We start from the raw sequence: 15,228 nt of genomic DNA, 5'->3' as shown, positions 1-15,228 counted from the left end.
GGCTTTGACAAAAAATCCTTTTGCTTCATTGGTCTGAGACAACCCTCATCTCAACCTACTAGCAGCTCGTACTTCCCCATGAGGAAGGTCTTTATCATAAAGGTAAATGGTCCTCTCTCCTGTCCTCTCCTGCTAGGTGACAACTTGTTTATAACAACATCTTCCCATGAGAATTTACATCAGCAAATCAAGGCCAAGCCCTCAATCCAGCCATCCAAACTTTGTGTTGAAAGGGTCATGATGTCCTTCTCATTTTAAGCATTCCTTTTCTTGGGTTGTGAAAGCTTTTGGGTAAGGCTGTGTGAAATACACTGCTGTCCCTATGGAGAAAATATTGCTAAGAACTGATTTTGGAGACAAGTTTTTAACAAATTATCTGTTCCAAAAACTGGCAATGGTACTCCATGGACCACCTTCAAGTCTTCCGGTACTGAGAAGGCTGCTCACAGGTGCACTAGGAAGAAACGGGTGTCACTACAGATCTCCAGCTTTTCATCTCCTTTCTTAAAGGAAACGTGAAACTTTTATTTTGACCTGAGAAGGCAGAAAGTAAAAATACTAACTATAACTCTGTTATGTCTCCCAAAGTAGTTCCAAGCACAAATGAGGAAGTTTGTTGCAAAGGAGCACTAGAAAAGCGCAGGGACACTGAAAAGACTGAGGCACTGAATGCCTTCTTCACCTCAGTCTTAACTACTAGGATCAGCCTTCAGGCACCCTGGAGCCCCGAGAGATCCAGAAAATCCAAAGCAAGGAAGATTGACTCTTGTTGGAGGGAGATCAGGTCAGGGAACATTTAAACAGACTGGATATGGCCAAGGGCCTGATGGAATGGACCCACAGGAGCTGGGGAAGCTGGCCCTTGCTCCTGCAAGGTCATTCCTGGTTTTCTTTGAAACCTGATGGCAATGGGGTGTCGTCCCTGAGGACTGGAAGAACGTAAGTGTCACCCTTACCTTCAAAAGGGCAAGACAGAGGATCTGGGGAACCACAGGCTGTTCAGCCTGAGCTTGATCAGAGAGTTAAATGTAAAAAGCAATTCTTAGACTCTGAGTGTGGTCACTCTCTGCCTGTCTGAGACATGGGCTGCTGAGAGAGGCTGTGGAGTCTTAGAGACACTCAAAACCCAACTAGACAAGGCCCTGAACCTGCTCTGAGATGGCAGCTGGACTAGGTGAAGTCCAGAGGTACCTCCACCCTCAACCATGCTGAGACCCTGTGAAATCTGCACTGATCTCTTGGGTGAGGATCCTGGACAGGTACAGTGAAAGAAAACCAGAACTTTCTGTGTGCATTCAGTGTGAAAAAAGATGGAAGATATCCCTGACAACACTGCCTGTGAGGGACTTGTCATATGGGCCATTCTAAGGGGAAAGAAAACAAGCAGCAACTCAGACAGATGACGTAAAGCAACAAAAATATCTGGACCACAGCGCAAACTCTCTCAATCAAAACAAAGTAGATGAGGAACAGGCAGGTGAAAAGGTTTTCTGGAGAGGCTGGGAAAAGGAGAATGACATCTAAGTAGTAAAAGTGGTACTTGGTAGATTCACAGATAAAAGTGAGAAAGATGGAGAGTCAGCCCAGCTTTTGTAAACCCTTACCAGGCTTCACAAGCCAAACTGCATTAAGAAATCACCATGACATGGTATATTCAGATTCCAGTACTGTGACAGTTCCTCACCACAGTATGAGGTTAGCAAGAAGGTCCTCAAATGGGAAGCATAAATTCGTGGAACAAAAGGAGATCATCACAGGTCTTGTGAGTACATCTTTTTTCCTGTCCTTCTCATTCATTTTTCTACATCCTCCCCTAAAGACTTTTTCCCTAAAATTCTCAAATAATGGAGAGAAAGCATCCCACTAAACTTAACCCAGCAGACAGCTGTCTTCACAATTATGCAGCTTTTCTCCACTGTCAAAATAATATCTCCTTTTGTGCAATCACTGTCCCTTGCTTCTTATTCTATTTAGCCAGATCCCAAGCAAAATAATCTAACCCTTCTTACTGCAGCAAGCTTTCCTCCACAGCTGACACACAGTTTCCCAGTTTTACCCAGTTTTTACCTCATTCTCCTTCTGTCAGACGTGTTTTCTGAACAGCAGATGAATTTGTCCTCCTTGCTTCCACTCTCTTTGGCTCATCTGCATTTTACCAGAGCAGCTGCACCTCAAACTGGCAGAATGCATCTACTCCACTTACATGCATGGACAGAATCACTCAAGGCTCCCTTTTAAATTTACCAGATATTCTCCAGTTCATATTCATCATTTTCTTTCTACAGCATGTCACTGGGTCATGTTGGAATTAAATGCAGCCTTTGGATGCTTTTCTGCAGAACTGGATCTGATGGTACTGCATTATCTGGAGACCCGAACCTCTCTCTGCTGAGCCATTTCCTAACTTTCCCATGCCATTACTTCAGCTCATCAAGGCAGTTTCAAACCAGAGTCCTGTCATTCTGCAAGCTTCCTGCTCCTCCTGGTTTCCTGTTTATTGTTAATTCCTTCGTCCTAATTGCTAATAAAAATACAAAAAGCACCAGATGCCAGGAAGAACTCTGCAAAATTCTTCTCTATATATCCTCCCATTTTGATACCAAATTGTCATGTAAGCTCTCCTTCATAATTCTCTCACCAAATTTACATATACCTGACCACAGATAGATGTATATAACGCATATTCCCTTATCTTAATAGCATGGGCTAACATTTTTCTGAAGTCAAGATAAATGATCCCACATCCACTGGGCTTACCACCCTCTGGAAGATGAAATCAGTGTTGACATGACTGGTTTCACCATGCTCATGCTGCCTTTTTCATCTCATTATTTCTCTCATGTGTTCCACTTTTTCTTGTTGTTCTGATGTCCTCCTTATAGAGAGGCTCAAGCTTTCAAGCTCCCCTGCATCTAGAGGTCAGGAACCTCCTCCATCCTCTGTAAAGTACTCAAAGAGAACATGTTAATTGCCCTGACTTAATTTCAGACAGCTCCTCATGTGTGCTGCAGCCCCACTGACTGGGGTCCCCACACACTTTCTATGAGCACTGCCCAACACCACCTGTCCCACTGTAGTACGAAGTACCACTCATCCTTTCTTGCTGCTACAGGGCAATTTAGCCAGGCTTGGGGAGGGCTCTGCATTTGTCCCTAGAAGAATCCAGTGTGGTTGGAAGCTGTGATCCCTACCAGACAGGACTGTGCTGCTGAGCTGATCAAAGGGCATCCCTTAGGCAGCAACTCCCTGGCTAAGCAGCCAGTATCCCAAGAACCCACTGGGATCCCCAGACTGGGCAGCATGCAGGACAATAAAGTGCTTGTTGTTCACAGCCTACCGGGGGGCAATTCCTCAGGATCTCCAAGCTCCTGTTCTCCTGGGGCTCTGGGAGCAGGTTTTTCCTACACACAATCCTAAGCTCCATGTCCAGCACAGCAAGCATTTGTATCATCAGCAGATCACTCACAGAAAGCCTTATCTGCAGCAGGAGAAGACCTCCTGTCTCACCTGTGACTGGACATCTGGAGCAACACCCAGGAGCCCAGATTCAGAGTCAGTGAGCCAGAGAACACCTCCTGTCACAGCCTGCCTTCTTGGGCTGCACAAATTCTTGCTGCTGCTACTTTGGAAAGTCAGACCTGCAGCTCTGTGCAACCTGGCAGCTCTCTGCAGGACAGGCAGCCTCACACTCCTGCCTACACTGGGTTTTACTCTGCACACCAACACATGTGCCTGTGCAGACATGGCTCTCTAAAGTCAAGATAGAGATGAAAGCATCTTCTTCTTTACCCCTGTAGGAAGTACCTCTTTTGGATTACTTTCTGCATGTCAAGGAGGACCAGCAATACTGGTGTGATTGCATTAATATAATTACAGGCTTCAGCTTCTGCTGAAAATGTATTCCCACATAAACAGGCCTGGAAAGCCCAGTGGTACTAATAGGATAAGCAAAGGTCTGTCCTTTGCAGTACATGAAAAGCAACAAATCCTGAAATCCAGAGAGCAGCTCTAGCTCACACTTTACAGTTCAGCAGATAACACTATCATTACCATTTTTGTTTCTTCTTCCTATAGCTCTTTAATTTCAAAATAGGAATTGTCCTTTCCTACCCAGGAAAGGGGTGGGGAATTGCTCCCTGAGAACACTCCCTCAGAACATTTATGCATTACCTTTGCAAGTAATCAGTCATACACCTCCTAAGCCCAGCATGTCTGACTGTTGTTCTTTGACAGTCACTTCCCTGCACCCAGCAGCACAATCAGAGCACGGCCATAAGCACACAGAAGCCAGGCCATACACTGGCAATCCACTTGCCCAGGTGTGTCCATTTGCCACACCCATGTTTCCGACTAGTTTGCTGGTTCCCACCCTCATCGAGGAAACATTTTTAATTTAATTTAATGCTCTCAGGTTTACATTTTTGAGTTTGGTTTTTTTTTTCCCAAAATCCACCCAGACATGTTTCCATCTTCAAAGATGGAATACAAATACACCCTTAAAAAGGCAACCCTGAAGACAAACAGAGGAATTGTTATCTACAATTTGTGAGAAACACACATCAGAAATAGTTTCCTGGTTTATCACAGTATGTGTTGAGTTGCTGCTTCAAGACAAAATCAGAGCCCTCAGAATTTCATCACCAGACACCAGCCTTCTGGCTCAGATGACAAATGAGAACAGACCATTCCATTTCTGGACTTGCTTTCCACAAACCTATCACACCAAAGGGTTTGTGAACCTCTCAGTTTAAGCTGGGTTCCCCTCAAAGCCATGGACACTCTCCTAGGCATATCTGCAATACAGCAGGTGACACACCCTAGACAGACCTTGCCATCCAAATTCCGCTTCTCTGCTAGAACACTATCAAAGGGAAATTGCCAGTAATAAATTCCTTTGGAACCAAAGTCAACCAGACCTTATGATTATAAAACAACCCAGACCTTTAAATGCCATCTGCACGTGTCATCTCAAACGAGACTACAAGCTCAGAGGCTACAAGTTTATTGTTACAAGAGAAATAAACAACACTGATATGGTGGCTTTCACCTCTTGGGTCGTGACTTGGTTGTACCTGCAGGGCAGGTGGAGTCTGCATTGAGGCTATGTCTCTTCCACAACTCTGGTCTGAGAAGCAAAATCCTTGAGAAGAAAATGTTGTGTTGGAGGTGAGGTTTATCAGTTCAGAGTCCCCAGAGGGAGAACCTAACCATCAGAGCATGGTCTTGACCATGTCAATGGACAGGCAGCTGCTAACAGTCAGCAGAGAGAGCTACAGAAAAACACGTGTTCTCAGGCCAATCTCCAGAACAGGACCTCAGGCAGTCCAGTCACAAGCACACACACTGCAGTTTTGCCCCCACGTACTGCAGTTTCTCCTCTTCACACAAAAACAGGGCCCATGTGTCACAGCACTGCACGCTGAACCCTGCCTGAGGCCTTCCACTGCAGCCAGAGTGCAGAAACACAGGACCTGTGTGTGTCCCACAGCCCTGCTGCTGCTGTTGCGGCTGCTGGGTGCCCAGCATCTGTGTACAGCAGTGGCAATCTAATAACAGGTAAGGCTGCTGAATATGCATTAATGGAGAATCTGAAGTGGGACACTTACTGCAGACACTTGAGCCAGGATAGGGAAGCAGCTTAAGCTGGTGCCACAGGAAAACTGAGTTACTGATGAAGTCTTGCAAACAGGGTCAGCCTAGCAAGCAGTTTTGTATGAATAATGCATTCAAAAGGAAAAAAAAAGGAAAAAAAAGAAAGAAAGCTTCGAATAGTTTTTGTAAACAAGAAAAGAGGTAAAGAACCATTAACTAAGGGTTCTTACATTCCTCGATTTGCTTTATCAATCTCAGTTATTAAAAAAAAAAAAAAAGCTTAAGAGCAGTCCAGGCTCTCTAGTGAATCAACAAAACCACACAAAGGACCGTACCACTCCTCGCAGCCTCCAGGCTGTACATTAGCTTTTAGCAACGGTATCTACCACATGAATAATGCAGCACGTCTTCCAGAGCATCTGTAGTCCAATCAATTCACAGTAGCAAGTAAAAACCTTTCAGCACGCCTTTCTATCAGGCAGCAGGACCTTTTTACAGCTGCTCAGAGGCATATCCTTGGAAAAACAACCCTATCTGCAACCAAAGCTGGAAGCTTTTAAATTGGCCAGCTGGGAACCAGCCTTTTAAATCAGCCATCCTGCAATGGGCCTCGATTTTATCAATTGCCTTTCTTTGTCTTTTGTTCCATAAGGATCCACACCCACCGTTCCCGGGCTCAGATTAAGTGAGCTCAGACTAAGGTTTCAGTCGGCTTTCAGAAATAGACACGTGTCTCTTCCCAAAAGCAGCTCAGAGCCTGCAGCCGGCCCTTCCCACGAGGGACATGCTGGCCTCACCAGACACACAGCATACACACCACATCCTTCTCCTGCACTATAAAACAGCCTCATAATGAAGCATGGGCAAAGAGCCTTCACCAAACCAAGCATCAGTCAGATGCTCCAATCTGTATTTTCAGAAGCAGAACAGGTGACGAAAAGACACTTTGTCCATGTCCATCACCAACGCTGGCTTCAGCATTGCTCCTATGCAGAAGCACAAAGGTCCCTTCTCCTGGGAAGCCCACCAGGAGTTGTGGGAACTGCTTCTGTCACGGCAGGCAGAGCGCATCATGCAGGCTACCTGAGGAAGGACAGGCCACGACTGCAGATGGACCAGGATCCATGGAAGTGGTGGGGGACAAAATCACAGCAGCAAGCAAGATCTCAAAGAACAATATATTCTAGAGATGTTGTCTGTTATCAGAAAACCCAGCTCTAAAAAACACTCCAATGTATTTGCAGCTCTCCAGCATGGCACAGGTACTTAAATATGGTGCCCTGGTAAGCTGGCCATGGAAAACAAACAGCTCTAGAATAAGCATTGCACAAGTAGAGAGGACATGAAGTAGGAAGGTGAAGGAGTCACTCAAAACTGAAATAATGGGTTGATTTCCTCATCCACAAAAAGGGAATTTCTCTGACAGTGCACAGCAGCCCCTCTTGCCCCTTATTTTTGGTGCACAGTGGCCAGGGCAGGACTTGAGGTCTCATGTGAATCCTTGCAGGAGTCATGTCGGCCTTTCCCCGTGCTGGCAGTAGTGCCACATGGACACAGCCTCAGGAGACGTGAGACAGTGGCTCCTCCACTGACACAGGCATCTTCTGCTCAGACCATAAGCAAAAGGGTATTTCAGTACTTTTGCATGCCTCAGTTATTGGCTTAGGCCAGGGAAGGCAAACATTGCATAGAGACCCAGCCTGTACTAGAAAGACTCCAGAAACCTACTGCAGCCATGCACCCCACAAACACCATCACCAGCTGGTACCACATTTTTTGTCTCAGAGCATCCTTCTAATGATGGAACCCAAGGCTGCCCAGCTAGGGCCAAATTCATGCCAAGGTCCCAAGCTTGGCAAAATGCACATTGTGCAAATTTTTTTCCTTTAGAAGATACACCAAGTGTTGTGTCCCTCAAAATAATTTTAAGCACATATGTCCACGGGCAGGCAACGGCTGCCAGGAGTGAGTGAAACAAGACCACTCTTCACAAGACAAGGCTGAGACAGCAAAAATCCCATGGCCTTCCTTGATGAGTTTTCCAGCTACGCTTATGTTCAGTCACAGGTTTAAACCACAGTGCACTCCCCAAGGCAGGCAGCAACACCACATGGCATCCAGCATAATAACGCCCTCCTGGTGACACCTGTCCATGCTATTGCCACATCCCCACTGTCTGGTACTTCTCTTCTGTGCTCTTCTGCAATGCTGGCAAAGCAGGGAGATGGACAAGGGAGTACATGTGCCGTATAAAAATAGCTCAGCCAGGTTATTTTTAACTCAACTTAGCACAGTCAGCAATGATGGTGAGGAGCAGCGAAGAGAGCAAAGAGAAAAACCAGCAGAGACCACAGTCTCAGGCAGCTCTGAAGAGGCTCAAGCTCTCCTATCACCTGATCTGGTGAGGAATCCAAGACTATATTGTGGGTACAACCCCCTAGAACACTTTGAAGTGCACATCATGAAGTACTGGCTGAATTGTCACCTGTTCTTTATTTTATTGCTGTGGTCACTTCCAGTCTTGATACCAAATGTGTACTTGAGCTTCCCTGGGACACATGAGAGAAGCAAAGAGAAATTACAACACTAAATCACAGAACCACATGAAAACCTCAGGCCAGAAGGCACTTCTGGAGGTCTTGAGTCAGTCCTGTCCTCAGCCCACAGCAAAGTTCACTACAAAGGGAGATCAGGTTCCTTAGACTGAGCAGCCAAGTTTGAAAGACTGATGAGGATGGAGATCCCATTGGCCTCCTTGGAAAATGCACCTATTTGGAGTTTTGTGGAAAAGCTCAGGCTGCAGGTGCCCTGCAGAGTTACCCAGATGACTCTGGTCAAACTTGCTGCCCACCAGGACCCTCACAGCCTTCACAAGAGCTGCTCCTTTCACTGCAGGGAGAGGCTGCAATCAGTGGCAGAAGCTGACTTTTATCTTTATTAAATTTCATAGGGGGCTGGTTTTACCTTCGTTATAGGCATAAAGCAGTCTGGAGCCTCCAGCCTGCTTAGAAAGCCCAGGAGCTGGGAAGTGCCCATGGAGGGTCTGTTGCCAGACCTTGGACTTCCACGAATCACCCCCAGTCACAGGAGAAGTTTCTTTATTAATATTTCTCAGCCAACATCAGCTATAAATCAAGCTGAAGCGTACAGACCACCCTTCACTGTGTGTGAATACACCTGTGCTCAGTCAGCGCAAAGTCAATCTGTACATCCCAGGAGGCACAGGAGAATATTCCAGGGATGATTCCACAGTCAGTGGTAACACCTTTTTTTGGCAGTTTAACCTGTCCCTTCACCACTCCCTTTTCTGCCTCATGTGGTACCATACTCTGCAAGTTCTGACAGAAAGAAACATGGTGAGTTGAGGACATAAGTGCCTTCAGTTAACATGGCCTTTACAAGACACCATAGTGGATCAGGGAAGTGTGGAGACTAGCAAAACCCAAAACAACCCCAACCTCAGCTCAGTTTCATTAGGCTTATCAGAGCTCTCAGGAAGAGCAAGAGGCAGTATTACTGAAGCAGAGGATGGGGCAATGCCAGCCTCTTTGGAGGGTCAGCCCCGCCTTCCTCTGATTCACCTCTAGCCTTCCAAGATAGCCTGTGTACAGAAAGATAAAGCTAACTTGCCTGTATTCTCCAGAGACAATACCCTCTTTCACTTTGCTGGTTACCTGGGCAGCAAAGAAAATATTATTGCTTATCAACTTCCTTGTGAGTACTAATGTGCTTCTGAATTCAACAAGAGGGCAAATTCCACCTTAGAGACCTTTTATATGCTGGCAAGATCCTGCTTCGTTACAAAAGGAAAGCAAATAAAACAATCCTGGTTCAAAGAACAATAAAAACTGGAAGCCTCTTCTACCCCCCCAACCTGCAAAAACTCAGCTTAAAAAGTTAAGTTACGAACTTTCAGGGACGTTGCCACATTTCTTGCCAGAAAAGCAACCTTGAAAAACTCATCATCAGACACTCTCCAAAGCTCAGCAGTTTCTCCTGAAACCAGAACACCAGGCTTTCACTCTCCTGTTTCTCAAAAAGAAGTTTCCTGCTATTCAAGGCCAAGCTGGCTTCTGGGTTTCAGAAACCAAAGTTCAGCTTCCCATGAAAATGATGCAGCTGGGTCTCAGTAACCTGCTATGTTCTTTGGGAAGACAAGGACATCTGGTCCACCTGTCTTTATTGTGAGGCTGCAGACATCTGTCAGAGAGGGTGTCTTTTCTAAAGGCTACTGTACAGAAGGCTTTCCTTTCAGTAAAGGTTCACGGGTTCAAGATTGTTTACCTCCAGAGAGTCCCAATATCTTGATTACTTGCCCACAGGAGTCCCAGTGGAATCCATTGGGATAGCCAGATTTCCTCTCAAACCTCTTCTGCCTACCCGAGCAGTTGTGGCAGCCACCAGAACACAGATTCATGAGAAAACCTGAAGTGCCCAGCAGGATGGTGAGACAATGGAAATGCACCCAGGGCAGATGTTTCTCCTGAGTTCTGTCAAGGTTTGAAGGTTACACACTTCACTTGAATGTCTCGATATACAGCCCTTACATCTAATGCGATGTCATGTCACTGCGCTCCTCTGGAGTGGCTGTAGCTGCGTACACAGGCTTGCATGTGATGAGATCCTGGCCAGTGACACCAAGTCTGTATCTCATCTCTGAAGCTGCCTGGGGACATGAAAACTGCTGAAGAGCTGGGGGGGCACTAACCAGGCTCCTGTTTGTCTGGGAAGGAAAGCACAGCCATGCAAGGGCACAGTGTAGGAGACCCCACCTCTCTGGTCTCCAGTTAAGCCTCACAGTCAACCTATCCATAGCTCTAAATCAGGACAGATGTGGAGCCTTCGAAATCCCTAAGATTGATGGCCTCCGCCTGCCTGGTCCCACTACCCTGCTGGGGATGAAGTTTTCTCTAATGTCTGACCTACTTCCCTCCAGCTGCAGTTTGCATTCTTGGTCTGCTTATTACACTGTCAGTGCCAAGGAGAGTCTGGCTCTCTAACTGCCCCCCCAGCAGTTGTATCTTTCTGTTAGCAAATGGGTTTGGCAGCAAAGGACACACATACCTACTACCACAGACCAGAGAAAAACCAGCTGATAGTTTCTCAGACGTGAGCCAGAATTAGAGGTAAATAGTCCCTGTCCTTCTGAGGGCAATGACAGCAGGACTTTGTTCCTTGAAAGGCCGCGGGCGGTATCAGAGGTATTCTCTGAAACCATAGCTGCAGAATTCATTCACCTGCCTTACAGCATCATCTGCATACAAAAAAATAGTGAGGGCTCCACACAGAAGAGAAGTGTGGGAAACTCTCCCACACCCATGCAGTGCCTGTGGAATTATGATTCAAGTTGAGGCCTTTCTCTTTGAGTGGCTAATTAAGTCAGAATTGACATCTGTCTGTTCTCCAGAAAACTCCTAACACACTTTTGAGCTCTTTAACAGCAGATGCCACTTTTACATGAAGCATGACAAGCCAGCAAGAGAGTGGCAAAGGCAGGAGTCACAGGCACAACAGGCAATGCTTTCTTCCACCACATCACAGAATCATAGAATATGCTGAGTTGGAAGGGACCCATCCAGATTATTGAAATACAACTCCTGTCCCTGCACAGGATATTCTCAGGAGTTACTCCATGTGAGAGCATTGTCCAAACACTTCTTGAACTCTGTCAGGCTTGGTGCTGTGTTGGAACCCAGAGCATGGGGAATATTTTCCTGCCTGTCCTGACAAGTCCTGATTCCCAGGAAAACACTGCTTTTAACCTTCTTCCATGGAGATGGCTTCCAAGACTTTGGGATGAATTGGAATCTGCAAGTGTGTGAAATAGATAATAGTATAGAAGGGGGTAGAAGAACAAATGGAGGATTTTGGGTGTTGGCTGGTTCCTTCTTCTTCATCTACTCCATTTTCTGCTGTGCTGGGGAGAGCCACAATGCAGATGTTGCATGGCAGACATATAATTAGTAATTGATAGATAAGTAGAAATAAAGTATGTTTTAAGGGTTAATTGGATAAAACAGCTTTAAAAGACCTTGAAACTGTACATCTTGTGACCTTTTTTGCTGTCTTCTCCATGTGTGCCAAGTCTGATGTAGATGGCGCACAGAACTTCTGATAAGATAAAAATAAACAGCACCCTGAAGACCGAAAAAGTCCCGCTCGTCTCTTACTCCTGGCATAGAACTTTTTATTAGGAGTCTCCCAAGCAGGGGGCGCCAAGGGGTCTTGCACAGTGCTGTAACCACTTCCCTGGGGAGCCTGTTCCAGTCCCCACCACCCTCAGGGTAAAGAACCTTTTCCTGATATCCAGCCTAAACATTCCCTAAATCCGTTTCAGGCTTTTTCCTCAAGTCCTGTCACTGGCCACAAGAGTGTAGATATCAGTGTCTGTCCCTCGTCTTCCCCTCACAAAGAAGTTGTAACTGCAATGAGGTCTCCCCTCAGTCTCCTCCAGGCTAAACAGACCAAGTGACCTCAGCTGCTCCTCATACGGCTTCACCCTTAGGCCCTTCACCATCTTTGCTGGCCTCCTCTGGACATTCTCTGGACAGCTCAATGTCTTTATCACCCAGAACTGCCCCCAGCACTCGAGGTGAGGCTGCCCCAGAGCAGAGCAGAGCAGGACAGTCCCCTCCCTTGCATGGCTGTGATGCTGTGCCTGATGCACTCCAGGACACGGGTGGCCTTTCTGGCTGCCAGGGCACTGCTGACTCACGTTCAACTTGCCACTGACCAAGACCCCCAGCTCCCATTCCATGGAGCTGCTCTCCAGTCTCTTGTTCCCCAGTCTATACACACATCCAGGCTTGCCCCATCCCAAGCGCACAATCCAGTACTTCCCGTTGTTAAACTTCATACTGTTCGTGGTTGCCCAGCCCTCTGTTTTATCAGAGTTTCTCCACAGGGCCTCTCGGTCCTCAAGGGAGTCAACAGTTCCTGCAATTTAGTGTCATTGGCAAACTTACTTAGTATCACTTTCAGTCACGCACCCAAGTTGTTAATGAAGATGTTAAAGGGCAAGGATGGAGCCCTGTGGAAGCCCACTAGGGACAGGTCTCCAGTTTGACGTCACCCCATTGTGAGTATGGTACCCTATACATCATTAATTTTAAAATTCATCATTTAGAGCATCAGTAGCAGGTTGAGTTTTGCTTTTTGGTTTTTAGTCTGGCTTTGATTGATGCTGACTAAGTGGGAAGACTACCCATGCTTTCCCTGCCAGGGAAAAGAGATTCTGTGCCAATTCATTCACCTGCTGGGCTTGGCAAATATACAGTTTCTGGAAATCACTGCCATCACTCTGAAACTATTCCATCAGTGCAAGTACAAAAGTATTGTTTGGTTCAGACTTGGAGCATGGGTTTGGAGCCAATCTCTTTATTGCTGCCATTCATTGCACTCCAGTTTGCATTGCAAAGCCATCTTGGAACATGCAGACAGGATTCCCTCCAGCTGAAATTAAAACCATTCCAGGATCAGGACCCAGTATTCTCCATCTGCTATGGAACCAGCTGAGTCAAATTAAAACATCCAAAATACCTGTGGATATAAAAAGTCCTGGTATCACTTCTTTCACTCTCCAGATCTGCTCTTCTTGAACTATAGATGTTACAGTTAGGATACAGGTGAGTCACTGCACACAGATATCCCTCTCTGTTTGACCTGCAGCCTTACCTGTCTTCATATAGACTATTTTCTTTACCTGCACTCTTATATTTCTTTTAGGTGCTTCTCAATCTCTGATCATTTGATTCAGCACCACTGCTCTCCTCCAGTCTCATTCTTCACACCTCTCCATCTTCACACCTCCCAGTAATGAAGATCAGCCTCTCCTCCCACACTGTAGTAGTTTAATCACTGTATACTTCATTCCTGCCAGCCCCTTCACGTATCTCTGCCAGGATGAGTTTTGATCACCTTCCAGCTTTGTCCCAATGCACCAGTCTTCACTTCAACCCTTCCAGCCAGGAGCACCTCTGGAAGTACCTCCACATCCCAGCAGACCTTCCTGCTACAGGCTCTCTCACCTTCTACCACTGCTGCTTTCTATGCCAGCCTATTTCCCCAGCATAGCTGATATCCATGCCGACAAACTGATCTTTTCTATGCCTTTGAGTCAGCTCTGGGCATCTGTGCCTCACTGACTTTTTGAGCCAAAGGCTTATCTGTCTGTTTAGCCAGCCCTAATGGATTTTCCGCCTGCAGATTCATCTAATGACTTTTCTTGAACCACATCCCCAACATCCTGTGTCAATGCGTTCCACTGTTTATCTGTATCCTGTAGTTCCTGGGCAATGATAAACAGAGGAACAATCACTCCCTATCTGAACTCTCCATCCCACCATACTACCATATGTGAAAAGCTGTATGTCATATCCCTTTTCAGACATACCTTTTCCAAGCTAAACAATTATCCTTCTCTGCACTCCCTTCTGCATTACCAGGTCCTCAGTGAGCTGCAGGAAGCTAGTTTGGCACAAGGCATTGAAGACCCAGTTGCATTATAGATGTATCCAGACCATTTGGGGTTTTTTTTTAAATCAGTGCAGTACGAAAGAGAAAAAAAAAAAGAAAACCCAAAAAGGTAGCACAGACCTTAAAATCTGGCTGTGAATTAAAGCAGAATTCTGAATTCCTGACATAATGCAGGCCAGGCAGCTTGGGATGCTATTTCCATGCCTTAGGCAGCAAAAACAAAGGCTGTCTGTGTGAAGAAGAGTGAGAAATAAAGCACTGGGTAGGACACACAGGGCTTCACCGCAGCTATCTGCATATGCAGTTTTCTGTGGATATTTTATATGTGTTCATGAAATTACATCAGTATCTAGGGCTTTCCAGTAGCAGACAGCCTTCAGGTTCCAGGAAACTTCTGGAGACTGGCCAGAGCCAGTGGAGAGTCAGCACTGTGCTCCTAGCTTAGCCTGAGGTGACGGCAAGTGGGATGAGTCCCACAGAGGGCTCCCTGAGCAGGCTCAAGGACCACAGGTGCGTGCTACACCTGCCCTGCATGACACTGTCATGCCAGGGAACTCCAGGGGTAGGAAGGACAGCAGGTAACGACACAGGTAGATATGAAACTTTAAAAAGGGTTAGTTTGGAAACAGCTCAAAATAAAAAACTGTATTTCCTGAGGAAGTCTTGCTTTTCTGCAGGAGTTGAAGACACTTGCAGATTTCCAGACTAATAGACTAAAACCACTGTGTGGTCATCTGCCTGTACTGGTAGTGGCCAGTGGCACCAGTGGAAGCAGAGCCCCACAACAACAAAAGGTGTGTGAAACACTTCTAGTGCCATTAATCTTCCAAACTCACACAACTGAGTTTGGCTGCAAGACAGGCAGAAATAAGAGCGCAAATGCTGCTAATTTTTTTATATATATAAGGTAAGCTGCCATGAAGTCATAGAGAAGTTCATGTTGCAAGTCATGTCAGGGAAGGAAGTATAGGTAAGACATTGTAAAACTCTTCAGAAATATACAAAATCATACATAAAATAATGACTAATTTCTCAAATTTGAGAGAAAGAGAAGGTAGAGAAATTGTCGCTTCAGTTCCCTCTTTACACATTAAATGCATTTTCTCTATCAGGCTTAAGAAACCCTATTCTAATTACAGCCCACAGACAAATGAACACCAA

Source organism: Geospiza fortis, unplaced genomic scaffold (genome assembly GCF_000277835.1).
Source record: "Geospiza fortis unplaced genomic scaffold, GeoFor_1.0 scaffold240, whole genome shotgun sequence".
In the NCBI taxonomy this organism is placed as follows: domain Eukaryota; kingdom Metazoa; phylum Chordata; class Aves; order Passeriformes; family Thraupidae; genus Geospiza; species Geospiza fortis.
This window is presented reverse-complemented; position numbering follows the sequence as displayed.